A 12,187-nucleotide genomic window follows, 5' to 3' on the forward strand; every position below is an offset into this window, starting at 1 on the left:
AAAGTGGAGGGAAGCTAATGGGTGTATGCAATAGCTGAGACTGGGGAGAAGCTCTCATGGACTCCTGGGGACTGAGTGTTACTACCAGTTTGCAAATTGAAAGGACAAAAAAAAATCCACTTTCCCTGCTCAAGTCTGCTGGAATGGATTTGATTTTTTTAAAATAGAATGGAATTTGGTGGCCAATTTTTGTAACTGATTGTGAATGTGGCGGACAAACTTCTACCCCTGTTGTTTAGAAATTAGTGAAGGATGGTCCTGATAGGCTAAAATGTGCCTTTGTCTTGTTGCTGTTGTCAGCTCTGATGTCCAGCTAGGGCCCATGTATTATTATGTGCAAAGTCTGGTTAGTTTGTTCCCTGTAGAATTTGGAAGGACATTGTTGGCATGATGACGTGCATCAGAAGATAAGAATCCAAAAGTAATGACATTGTAGGTGATGTTGTATGGGCCTGTTATGAAGTTGTCATTGTAAATGTGGAGGCAGACATGGCTAGGTTTGGTTGTGTGGTTGTGTTGTTATCCCTAATAGTGGGTAAAGTAGCTATTTTAAACTGAGTGGGGATATAAAGGCCGTTATAGACCTACCATGCAGTGCTATCAAAAATATAGTCATTTGGACTAAGTACGAAGTCTCAAAGCCTATTCAGATGTGTTTTTCTCTTGTCAATGATGATGTTTTAAATAGCCAAATAGTTTATCCTTCTGGTAGATGTTGGGATAAATTGCCGCAGCATCCATTGTCGCTGGGATGGTATGGTCCAGAGATCACCGGTAGATTCCAGCTTTCTCAAAAAAAGAAAAAAAGAAAATCTGGGATTTCTTCTTTTTTACGTGATTTGGAAAAGTTGGTGATTTTTCTGATGTTTGAAAATAATAGGGTGACCAGTATTTTGGGTGATATACAGTACATCGTTTGAGGCAAAATACATTATTCTGATGATAGAATATATGCTTTGCTTTCTCTCTAGGGAATGTGAGATAAGGATCTGCATGTTATGCCTGACAATTCATAACTTGTTTGTAATTTAGTCTTCTCATAAGATTGCAAAATCTTATGCAAATGTAACCTGGAATTAAGAATAAATGCCAAGATGTACTGTAGAATCAGAACAAAAGTTCATAGGTGACAAAAAAAAGTATGGAGAAGTTGTTGTTTTCCTAGCTTGCTGGTGGATTCCCTGAAAATATCTTACTGATCATTATTAATAACAAGAGACAAGATTTGTCTATAATCATCCACTAGCATCCACTTCTTGTGTTTTTATAATAAAGCTTCATAACAAACAACTTAAGAGACAAGCCTTAGAAATTACAATATTTGCTGTTAGCTTGCTGCACTTAGAGAAATGTTAATTTTTTGATAGCTGTCTGCAGTAATTAGCCTCAAGAAATCTTGCCTTGAGGAAAGACGTAATTTTAAATAAATATAAGGATGTTAAAAATATCTTTTACTTCTTTCGTTCAAACATTTGTTTTTCCCCCTGCAAAATTAGACATGGCATTATTGCCACGGTAATATATTTGTGATGTTCCTCTTTGTCTTAAATGTCTCTAATCATCCCTTTTTTGCTCTGTACTCTTAGATGCATGTTTACGATCTTCAAAAATAAGAAGCTAGGAATTAACTGGTTTACAGATTAATTCAGACTCAGGAAAAATAAAACTTTTCTAAAAGGGAAAATGCACTTCTTCTACTACTTTCTGCCTCCTTCTAACTTGATAGCTCATGGAACTTAGTTAGACTGGTTTCAGAACTTTGTTTTGACAGTTCATTTTTTTTGTGCGTGTGTAAAAAGTGTTACTTTTATGCCTTTTCTGCCAGCTTCAAAAATGCATCAAGCTGGAGACAAGCAGAAACAGGATGATAGGTGAGAGGAGTCTAAAAAGTGATCAAGCACTCGTATTAGTACTGCAGTCGCAATAAGCAATAGACAATTTTCTTTCCATCATCGGATGAAACAGCCATATAGATAGATACTGAAGCACTGGAGGAAAAGAAAGCATTGGTGAATTTTTACGAAAGGCTGCAATTATTGGAGCTGTGTGCAAATGTACCTTCTCCTTTCATTTAATAAGCAGCAATGCTAGAAAAATTGAGACTCCTAGGCAGAATGTTTATGTACAGTACATATACATTATGAATATTAAGGTAATTATATGTATAAAACTCTAATGGAACCCCTGATGTGATTACGGCAAACAGAGAGAAATATGTGGCTCTGACAGACAGGATCCCTCAAAGTTTGATCACCTTCCATCTGTTATATTGAGTTATTTATTTGATTTCACAACCATCTGACTGCAGATCAAATCTGAAGAGCTATCAATACAAGATTTTTTTTTAAAAAAAGTCAATGTACAATAAATAATGAGCAAGTTGAAAGGTTTGGGCAAACAGCACAGAACAGGTTGACAGGCAGTGTTTATGTGTTGAGTTCTACTGAATTTAAATTTATGTCTGTCAAATTCCACCCTATTAATTTGAGCCTGATTTTCAACCTTCTCCTGGACCTTTTTTTAAAATCATCTTCCTTTCATGTTCTCCCTCTATCTCTATATAATAGAATTTTATTAATTTAAAAAAAACTAATACTAAACTTAGAAGAAAAAAAGAAAATGGAAAGAAAGCAGGCGTGGGCTTCAAATATTTTAGCAACACGTTCTCTGCCTGGTTGCTGTATGGGCGTGGCCATGATGCGAATGTCCTATTGCTTTCCTTGAGCCTCCGGGAGAGGGAAAATTGCCTCCCCAATCTCCAGAGGGCCTCTGAAGGCTGAAACGGGCCCCTTTCTGGACATCCGGAACTTCCAGAAGTCCCATTTTTCACCCTCTCCGAGCCTCCGTGCAGGCCCTGTACTTATCTGGCCTCCCAAATGGGATGCATGGAGACTCCTGGAAGGGGGGGGTGGGGTCGGAGGGACAGGGCTGGTGGGGATGGGTGGGCGGGATGGGTGGGGTCAGCCAGGGTTGGGATTTGTGTGTTCATCAAACTGGGCAGATCCTTAGCTAGAAGATTGCCCGAATCCGTGCAAACCCACAGCAGCCCACCCCTGAAATAAAAAATAAAAAGTGCAGGCAAAAAGAAAAAGAAGAGAAGAAAAATATAATAAAGAAAAAAGAAAATAGAAAAAAGGGACTTCCAACCTTCATCGCAAGTGGTATAAATGCATATAATAACTCTTCACTCTGTCTAAAGTTAAGCAAATATCTCTTCATCCCATATCCCATAAATTTATGGAGTTTTCTGCTGAGCATTTTCTGTACAATGGTATAGAAGAGGTCTGTAAAACTCCTGGCCCGTGGGCTGAATACATCACACACTGGCCACACACATGGCTGGTTTAGAAAAGGGGGGGGGGAAGTCCCAATATGTCATGTGATGCTGCCATGATGACGTGAGTTTAACACCCCTGATATAGAAGACAGATAGCAACAATTTGGTATGCTGTGGTCTCCATACAATCATCCACTCTCAATTTGGTTATCCTCTGAATATGTAAAGTTCAAGAATTTAGCAACAGGCATTGGTATTTCAAAGAATTCTGAGGTTTGAAAAACCATACACTGGGAAGGCATCAAGGTTGGAGAAAGAAGGTGTAATACAGAGGTGTCCTACCTTGGCAACTTTAAGACTTGTGGACTTCAACTCCCAGAATTCCCCAGCCTTCATGCTGGTCGGAGAATTCTAGGAGTTGAGGTTCATAAGTCTTAAAGTCGCCAAGGTTGAACATGCCTGGTAAAAAGTATTTGACAAATGTCAAGAGTTTAGGAGAGAGTGAAGGTTGAGATTTGATTCATTATTCCTTGAAGTAATTTCCATTAGGCTTCTTTCTATAACTAACCATAGTTTCTTGTTGGAAGGAGAAATAAGTTTCAAAATGTATTTTAAGTTCCAAAAAGAAAGTTGCATGAAGTTAAAACTATAAACCAGTATCTTTTGTTGTTGTTGTTAAGTTTTAAATAGAATTGCTTTACATAGAGGGGGAATAATTATTAAATCCCTCTTCAGAGAAACATAATTTATTTATTTTTCATTTAGTGGAATGATGTATAGCCCGTTCTTTAATAAATTTCTCAGAGCAGCTAGCATCTTTTAATATACAGTACAATAAAATTAAAAACTGCAAATCAAAGAGGTACAAAACAGATATTAATATTTAAGGAAGGGTAAAAATTGGTTGGGTTTATATTTATTCTAAATTCAATATACAAAATGAAAAAGAACTTTGTTAAAAAAAATATGCATTACTCCAAATATTGCAGTCTATTAAAAAGGAATTTATATATATATAAAAGCAAAATACCACTCATGCATCATCATGGAATCTCCAGAACTGTAAACCCTACAAACTTGAAATTTGGCATGTATGTTTCTCTTGGCTTCTAGGTGCTCGCTAAGAAAAGATTTTTCAAAATGACCATCAGATCATCAGTATTTTTTATACAGTATTATACTAACACGTCGATGCTAGGGAGTTAGGCATTCTACTTCCCCTTCCCACCTGAAAGGAACTCTGTTCCAACTGCCAGTTGCCTTATATGGGCATGGCCAGCATGTGACTCATCCAGCCTGCGGGTTGACCCGATCACATGATTTCGTAGCGAAGCAGGGGTGTCCAGCTAGTAAGTTATAAATTGCTTTAAATATATCTTACTCTCTACAATCTTTTAATCTTCTCCTGAAGTAGTACGCATACTCTAGACATTTGCACTCTTGTTTGGAGATTGTACAGTTGAGTTATATGCCAGAGCTGTGTCCTACAGTTTGCAAAACATATATTCCTTTTTTTAATTCACATTTTTCTATGTTATTTCCATCAACGGTGTATAGCTGACAGTATGTATTAAATTGCTTTTGATACATTTACTTGTTCTCAAAAGTTTTACTTTTAAGGCTATCATTCTAGCAAAGCTATTACAATAAATTACATGCACTTTAATATTTCATACACTGGATGGATGGTTTTGGTCCCTGAATTGTTACAATCTAATACTAGATGGTATCATTTAGAGGCAATAGCATCATCTACACAATTTTAAAGTATGTTTGATGTATTTCAGAGTTATGAATGACAAAATACAGGAAGTCATTGAGTCAAACATATTTTCTCTCAATAAAGACTGCGAGCCTGATTTTATCTAATTTGTGAGACATTAGCTGTTTATAAAATAGTCCAGAATGGAAGCAATCAGATTACCGCTTTCAGAGGATGTATGTGGATGTTTTTGAAAGAAAAGGAAAATCACCCAGAAATGCCAGTGAAAATTTATACAAAATGAAATTTGAAATAAACGCAGAGGCTTCTTAAATGCGACATCTGTGGGAAAAATTGAACTGGGCAAGATAAGAGTAGCAGAGATTTTCTGCAAGCTTTTGAAAGCTCCTTAAGTTTATTTTCCCTCTTGCAAAAATGTTTATGAAACTGCTTAGATAGAAGTAGGAGGTCACAGATCTATATACAACTGTCTGAAAGAGTGAACTATATTGCTTCAACCACATTTTTCATCCACCTTAGACATCTACGGAGATTCTAAGGCATCCAGGTCATAGTTGTCCCAAAAGTGCTTTTTCAAGAGGCAACTGGACTTTCTTGTTTTTCTTTGAAGACATTTCACTTCTCATCCAAGAAGCTGCTTCAGCTCTGATTTATGCTTGCAGACAGCTAGTCATTTGCATTCTTTAAAGAGAGTTATTGAGGCCACTTGCCGGTTTGTCTGTCCCCTCAGGCTGACACCCATTTGCACTAGTCAGGTGACCCTGAGGACAGAGTTAATTTCCAAGTGGCCTCAATGACTCTCTTTAAAGAATGCACATGACCAGCTGTCTGCAAGGAGCATAAGAGTAAGGTTCTACATTTAGGCAACAAAAACGAAATGCACAGGTACAGTATAGGTGGTACCTTGCTCAACAGTAGTAACTGTGAAAGGGATCTTGGAGTCCTAGTGGACAACCATTTACTGTAAATATGAGCCTGCAGTGTGCAGCAGCTGCCAAAAAAGCCAACACAGTTCTAGGCTGCATCAACAGAGGGATAGAATCAAGATCACGTGAAGTGTTAATACCACTTTATAATGCCTTGGTAAGGCCACACTTGGAATACTGCATTCGGTTTTGGTCACCACGATGTAGAAAAGATGTGGAGACTCTAGAAAGAGTGCAGAGAAGAGCAACAAAGATGATTCGGGGACTGGAGACTAAAACATATGGAGAACGGTTGCAGGAACTGGGTATGTCTAGTTTAATAGAAAGAAGGACTAGGGGAGACATGATTGCATTGTCCCAATATCTCAGGGGTTGCCACAAAGAAGAGGGAGTCAAACTATTCTCCAAGGCACCTGAGGGTAGAACAAGAAGCAATGGGTGGAAACTAATCAAGGAGAGAAGCAACTTAGAACTGAGGAGAAACTTCCTGACCATTAGAACAATTAATCAGTGGAACCACCTGCCTCCAGAAGTTGTGAATGCCCCAACACTGGAAGTCTTTAAGAAGATGTTGGATAGCCATTTGTCTGAAACGGTATAGGGTTTCCTGAGTACGCAGGGGGTTGGACTAGAAGACCTCCAAGGTCCCTTCCAACTCTGCTATTGTATTGTATTGTATTATATATCCTTCCATTCCCCACCATCCAGTCAGAGCTGAAGAAGCTTCTTGTATGAGAAGCGAAGCCTCTTCAAAGAAAAACAAGAAATTCCAGTTGCCTCTTGAAAAAATACCTTTGGGACATCCACCTTAGACCTTGATCTTGGTTCCCTCTTGATGGGTACATATAGCACAGCATGACTCAAGCACAAAAGCTGAAGATTTCAAAGAAGGAAGGGAAGGTCTATCAGCATTGCATATTGCACATTCATACCAGTGGTGGGATTTTTTTTTTTTTACTACAGGTTCTGTGGGTGTGGCTTGGTGGGTGTGGCTTGGTGGGCGTGGCAGGGGAAGGATACTGCAAAATCCCCATTTCTCCCCACCCCAGTAACCTGCGTTCCAGTTCCATTCTCCTGTTCAGGGCAACAAAAGAAGATCAACTGGGAAGCTGGGAGGCAGTGGGGGCGGGGCCAGCCTATTTGCTGGTTCTCTGAACTACTTAAAATTTCCACTACCGGTTCTCCAGAACCTGTCAGAACTGGCTGAATACCATATCTGATTTATACCTCTGTCCCACAGCAATCACCTCTGATTGCACTTTTTAACTATCCATGAGATGCCTATTTCTTCCCATCTCTTTCCTTCTCACATGGATGTTGTTTTTCAATCATTGAGTCATGTCTGACTCTTCATGACACAGTGCCATTTCAGCTGTTTATTACTGTTATTATTAATAATAATATAAAATACAAACATACCAAACAAAATAGTAGGAAACCTTTTGCAGAAAATGTGCAGTGTTCCAGCCTGAATCCCACATATTTCCTTCCTTTCTATACCTGTTAAGGCTGAAAGACCATCTAATTGCAACCACTAGCATCTAAAATAGAATGTTTGTTTGTTTGTTTGTATTTGTATCCCACCTTTATTAATTTTACAAATAGCTGAAGGTGGCGAACATATCCAATCCACTTTCTTCTTCCTACTTTTCCCATAACAATGACCCTGTGAGGTGGGTTTGCTGAGAGAGAGAGAGAGAGAGAGAGAGAGAGAGAGAGAGAGAGAGAGAGAGAGAGAGAGAGAGAGACCCAGTTGGTTTTCATGCCTAAGGCAGGACTTGAACTCATAATCTCCTGCTTTCTAGCTTGGCACCTTAACCATTAGACTAGACTAGACTGTCATGCCTGCAAGCCATCTTTTCTTTTGGACTTCAGACCTGCCACACTTTCTACTGTCTATTTTCTATTGTGGGAAAATGCAAGGGGGGATTATACGGATTTGCGTGATATATAGCCATAATAATATTCTTCTTAGAAAATCAAGGTCATCTTTGTCTCTGCACCTGGCCGGAGCTGGATGGATGGAAGCTGCCAGTGTGGCAGTGGAAGATTGAACCATGTGATAGACTTGTGGGTGTAGGGGCAAGATCTTGAACTTTCAACTGGGTGGGAAAACCTGGAAGCTTTCAGATTCGGGTTTTCCCAGATGTGTCAACATGGCTCTTTTAATAAATTGGAACTTTGAGGAATCCTTTGCCTCGGACTCTGATTTAATTTTGGTTGCTATTTGGAACCCTGACACTAGACTAGACTAGACTAGACTAGACTAGACTAAACTAAACTAAACTAAACTAAACTAAACTAAACTAAACTAAACTAAACTCTAACTAAAAGTTGGATTTTAGACAAAGTAAACACAAAAAAGGAAATATATGTTTTAAAAAATAGCCAAGATGTTTTATGCATGATACGGCATTGTACTATAAATCACATTTTTCCCTCTCTATCTTTTTGGGGGTGGGGAGAGTCCTCCAGATCGTAGCAATCACCATTTGTAAAAATTGTGCTTGGCTGTTCAGGAATGAGAGCAGCGAAGAGAAACTAAGAGGCTGCCTCCTACTTTAACATCTTATTAAAAGTCCCAATTTAACAGGCTGCTGATTATTGGTATTTCTTGTAATTGGTGAGTCCAAAGATAGAGACATTACATTAAATCATTTGGGTTCCTTCCTATCCAAGTGTTCCTGGGGCAGCGCACCAGAGGTTTCTCTGGCTTGACTTGCCGATGTCAGCAGAGGTCATATGGGGTGGGCAGGGGACGGAAGGAGGAGAAAAGAACATTTTTCTTCATGCATCAACTCCATGCATAGGTAATGATGAGATGGGTAATTGAAGGAGGGATCCTGCTGGGATAATGATTGGAGATGAAAGGCATTTTGCTCTGATTCAGATCAGGTATCAGTCTTGCAATATGAGTTCCTTTGTGGGGAAGAGAAGCAGGGATTAATTTTTTCCATCTGCAACAAAACAAAATTTGGGAAATTCTAATACTTGTGAAAAAATAAAATTGAAGGAGCGTTGAATTGAACAAAGCATAATGAGCTCACTTTCCCCTTGAGCTATAACCATACTGCTATGTTTTATTTTAATTAATATTTATCCCATCTTTCCATCAAAGATCTCAAGGTAATGTACCGTATTTTTCGGAGTATATGACGCACCTTTTTCCCTCAAAAAAGAGGCTGAAAATCTGGGTGTGTCTTATACACTGAATATAGCAAAAAAAATTGCCTACTGAAACCCCACGCCCTTTGCAAAAATGGCCGTGCATAACCTTTAAGAGGCTTGCAGAGTGCTCCTGGCTGCTGGGGAGGGCAAAAATGAGCAAAAAACAGGCCGCTTTTTGCTCTTTTTTGCCCCCACAGCCCCCAGAAGCACTCTATAAGCCTGCTAAAGGCTATACATGCCCTTTTTTTATGAAAAACTGGCCCATTTTTGTGAAAATCAGGTCATTTTTTGGGAGGTCTGCAGAGTGGGAACACTTTTTTTAAAATTTGCCTCTTCAAAATCTTGGTGCATCTTATACTCTGGTGTGTCTTATACTCCGAAAAATACGGTAGGTTTTTCATCATGTTAGGACTGAGACATTGATCATAGCAGCACAAGAGCAAGCACTAAACACCAGATCCATAAAAGCAGGGCTCTACCACACTAGACAGGACCAAAGGAGCAGGCTATGCAGAGACAGTCCAAAACATAGTGGCAGAGTGGAAGATGCCAGCAGGTACAGAATACATTGAACAACACAACTAAGTAGCTGGCGTTGTGTACAGGAACATCTGTACAGAATATGGGCTAGACCCTCTTAAGTCCAAACAGGAGAGCCCACAAAAGAGAGCTAAGATCCTACGGGATTTCCAGATCCAGATAGACTGGCAGGTATTGGCCAATCAATCAAGTATCGTGGTAGTAGGCAAATAGTAGATGTCAGAGTATGTAGAGTGCCACTATGTGAGACAACCCAGGAGCAAATACAGTAAACAGTTATTTAAATTGTGGTTTTATCTACAAAGAATATATACATACAAATACTTTTGTCAGACTTCAAACAAACAGCAATCAGCAATTACAGCACGGAAGCACACATGGAGAGAGAGATATGCCCGAACAGGGCCACTTCTTATTACAGGCTCTTAAAGTGATATCAGTCCCAAAACCTTACTGGCTCATTCCTAGCATTATATCATGGTAGCAGCTGGTCAGCTCTTAAATCATTACCCTGACAGTAGAAGCCAATGGTGGTGACTGATATAATGATGCCAAGTGGGAGTAACATCAGGAAGAAGGAGTATGAGAAGCTGGAGAAGAACTAGGACCTGAAGGAGGAACTAAAGAGGATGTGGAAAGTAAAGGCCAAAGAAGTCCCAGTGGTGGTAGGGAGGAGTACTTGAGGCTGTGACTCCTAAGCCAGGAGAGGGGCTCCAACTGATCCCAGAAACAACATCATTGCTCTCTATTGAGAAGAGTGCTAGGAATAGTTAAGATCTTTCACACAACTCTCAAACTCCCAGGCCTCTGGAAGAGGACCAGAGATAGAAGAAGACACCAACCACCCAGTGGTGGGATTCAATTTTTTTTTACTACCAGTCCTGTGGGCGTGGCAGGGGAAGGATACTGCAAAATCCCCATTCCCTCCCCACTCTCAAAATTTCCATTACTGGTTCTCCAGAACCTGTCAGAACTGGCTAAACACCAACTCTGCAGTTACCTATAAGAGTGAGAAGGGATTTTTTTTCAATACACATATGGACTTGATGCCCTTACAAATTCTGTAAGGAAGATAATCTGAGTGGCATTGATTTAATTCAGACCATCCAAGGAATATTGAAAACCGATGAACTTTTTGAACCTTATGTGAGTTTAGAACTTAGAATAACTTTATTTGAATGTACACTTATCAGCATACATTAAAATGAAATTCTGTTGCATATAGCTCTCAAAGAGTCGAAGAGTTCAAATCTTTTCATGTTATATTCAACTTTGTTTAATACACACATCCTTTTCGACATGCAGACACTTTTGGTTGAATTTTTAATACGGTTTGAAGGAGAACTGGGCAATCCACATATTGCACATGAGGGTGATTTCATGTATAAAATGTTCACTGGTCTACATTTTCCAGCACCAGGATGATAAGGACTTTTAATAATGCTTGTTTCAAAAAAAAACATGCATAAAGATTCAAGGACATATTTTTTTTCCAGACTGTGATATATTTATGGAGGTGGTCACTGGAGAATTCATCTTCTTGACAACATCTTCTCCTATGACCCTCCTCTGCTGAAGGAGGAGCTGGAGATACATGACTGGTATGCAGAGGTTGTAGAGGGTGAGATTTTAATTTGCTCAAGTATCCAAGACAACTGAGGCTTTCAAATGTCTTCATAAACAAGGCAGAAAAAAACCTTGAGAACTGAAGAGGCATAAAATGCAAGAAAACCACAATCCTTAATTCACCTCCTCCAACCTTGGAAATCCTGGGGAAGGTGAGATTAGGAAGTTTTAAAAAGAGGGAGAGATGGACATGCAAAACTATTTGTCAGAGTGCACACAGCTTTAATATGTGAGAAGCCCAGAAGCAATAATAGCAAACACAGCTTTGTAATAAATAGTGTTTTTTATCTACAAAAAAATAAATACTATATATACACCAGTGGTGGGATTCATTTTTTTTTTACTACCAGTCTTGTGGGCGTGGCCTGGTGGGCGTGACATGGCCTGGTGGGCATGGCCTGACTTGGTGGGCATGGCGGTGGAAGGATACTGTAAAATCTCCATTCCCTCCCTACTCCAGGGAAAGATTACTGCAAAATCCCCATTCCCTCCTGATCATCTGGGACTCAGGAGGCAGAGAATAGATAGGGGAAGGGGCAGGCAGAGGTGGTATTTATTGGTTCTCTGAACTACTCAAAATTTCTACTACTGGTTCTCCAGAAATGGTCAGAACCTGCTGAATACCACCCCTGACATACATGTACTATAGGCAGATGTCAAAAAATCAGCAAATTACAGCAGGGAAGAACACACAGTGAGAGAGAGACACCCTAACAGGGCCTCTTATTATTATACAGGCTCTTAAAGGAATAACAGCTAAAAACCTTGCTGACTCATTTCCATCATTACATCATTGCATCATTGCCGCAACTGGCCAGCTCTTAAATCACTACCCTGACACTATTTCTGTTCTTTTTAGCAATCTGCGATTGAAAGTATTTTTCTCTTTAGATTCCGTTATACCTTCTGTGAACAGGTAGTCCTTGA

At 39.4% G+C, this 12,187-nt stretch overlaps 1 protein-coding gene across 1 annotated transcript in view; it reads left to right on the forward strand.

The window, feature by feature from the left end:
- Nucleotides 1–12,187, forward strand: part of DCC (DCC netrin 1 receptor) — a 1,323,879-nt gene that overhangs the window by 530,416 nt on the left and 781,276 nt on the right. The window lies entirely within an intron of this gene.

The sequence above is a fragment of the Natrix helvetica genome (genome assembly GCF_964273705.1).
Source record: "Natrix helvetica genome assembly, chromosome: 2".
Classification (NCBI taxonomy): domain Eukaryota; kingdom Metazoa; phylum Chordata; class Lepidosauria; order Squamata; family Natricidae; genus Natrix; species Natrix helvetica.